This window comes from Loxodonta africana, chromosome 1, assembly GCF_030014295.1.
Source record: "Loxodonta africana isolate mLoxAfr1 chromosome 1, mLoxAfr1.hap2, whole genome shotgun sequence".
Lineage (NCBI taxonomy): Eukaryota > Metazoa > Chordata > Mammalia > Proboscidea > Elephantidae > Loxodonta > Loxodonta africana.
The window spans coordinates 109209149-109211117 of NC_087342.1; positions in this window are offsets into that span (position 1 = coordinate 109209149).

The following is a 1969-nucleotide window of genomic DNA, read 5'->3' on the forward strand; positions in this document are numbered from 1 at the left end:
GCAGAGGGAGGAGTTGAACTGAGATGCAGTCTAACAGATGCCTTAGCCTATCCCACAGGTACCTCTGGAGCTGGGGTGGCCCTTCAGAGTTTTCCCAGGGCTGGCTCTTCCTACATCTACTTAAGTAGTCACTGGATGTAGGCTCTCCCTGGGGTCACCTTAGGTGGGAAAGATCTCTCTCCAGCTGAGGTGAGGACAATGATGGATCACAAGGTTGAAAGTCGTGAGTTTCAACATTGTCAGCATCGGGGGCACGAGTGCCTCTATTCTGAAGGGAGGATCTGGGAGTGGTACCACAGCATCTACTACAATGGGCTGTCAGGGTGATTAACTTGGCTACACTGTGGAGACAAATATAAACCTTGGGCACAGGAGAGAGGGGCAGAGGAAGACTCACTGCTTAGAGGTGGGTCACTCAGTTGACCTGTTGAGCCTGAACTTCTGTTATGGATGATGGTGTAATTTGGGAACATGATGAACATAATTAATGTCATTGAACTGTAAATGTGAAGACTGTTGAGATGTCAAATGTTTTGTTACATATATATTTACCACAGGAAAAAAGAAAAAAAGGTTTGAAAAGGAACTGGGTGTAGCCACTTTAAGCATAAAATATCTGACACACAAAAGTTGTGTTCACGGAACCAAGTTCAAGTTTCTCAGGTAAAAATCTGATGTTTGTTAACTGGAGGTTTTGAAGAAATATTATATTTAATTACTTTCTAAAAAGTTGTATTTTATTTTGTATATTTTAAGTAAATAACATAAAGAAGTATGATGGGGGGTGGGGGGAAGATAAAATGACCCACAGGAAATCCCAAAGAGAACAATAGGTCTTTACTAAAGATTGCAACTAGTCAAGGTGGCCCACAGTTGTGCTCAGCCTTAAAAGTTTTCAAGCTCAATTACGGGGTGAGAACGGAAGATAATGCAAAAGCGCCGGAGAGGTCTTATATATGAAAATTTCAGCACAAGGTATTTTAATCATTTCAGCCTATTCTAGTTTTCCTATTTCCTCCTATATCAAGTACATGTGTGTGCGTGCAAGTAACCTTGGATATGGCTTCCTTTTGTTGTTTTGTGCTGTCCAGTCAGTTCTTTTTAGAGACATAAAAAGCCCCAGAATCAACTCCAGTAACACTTCTCTGGACTATCTTTGAAAGGAGCAGATGAATGAATTTGACAGAAAACTTCTTGGTTGAAATTTTCCCTTTCTCAGATTGCATAAATTTAAGGGGAGAGCCTGCCAAGTGCTCAGTGACGCTCTACAGGGCAGCTTCTGGCAGGGACACTCTGTACCAGCAGCAAAATGAATGTTTTCCTGAATCCCTGACTTATCATTCTTTATCACCTGCTCTGTGCTCCCTTTTCTGCGCCAAGGCTTTCTAAATGACTTGGAGAGGGGAAGGGGAAGAAAAGAAAAATACTCTTATAGAACCAAGACCAGACACTGTGTATTGATGGTTGCTGAGAATTCATTTGGTAGATAAGATCGCAGTGATTAACACCACGTTATTGAACTCTGTCTTCAAGCCTAAGCTGGGCAGAAGGGCTCATATCCCCGACACTGGAGTGTTTTGATGTTTAGGACTGTGCCTTTGCATCAGGAAATTTCGATTATAGCAGGCTTTTCACGAGGTGAATCAAGTCATATAATGCCCCTTCTGAAAACCCTTCTCACTGTTCTTAAAATGAATTCCAAACTGGTTAAGTGCTACAGCTGCTAACCAGAAGGTCAGCAGTTCGAATCCACCATGCGCTCCTTAGAAACTCTACAGGGCAGTTCTACTCTGTTCTATAGGTCCACTACAAGTCGGAATAGACTTGATAGCAAAGGGCTTGGCGTTTTTGGTTTCCCCCGGCCTATGGAGTCCCTGGGTGATGCGAATGGTTACTGCCTTGCCTGCTAACCCAAAGGTTGGAGACACCTTGGAAGAAAGGCCTGGTGATCTGCTTCTGAAAAATCAGC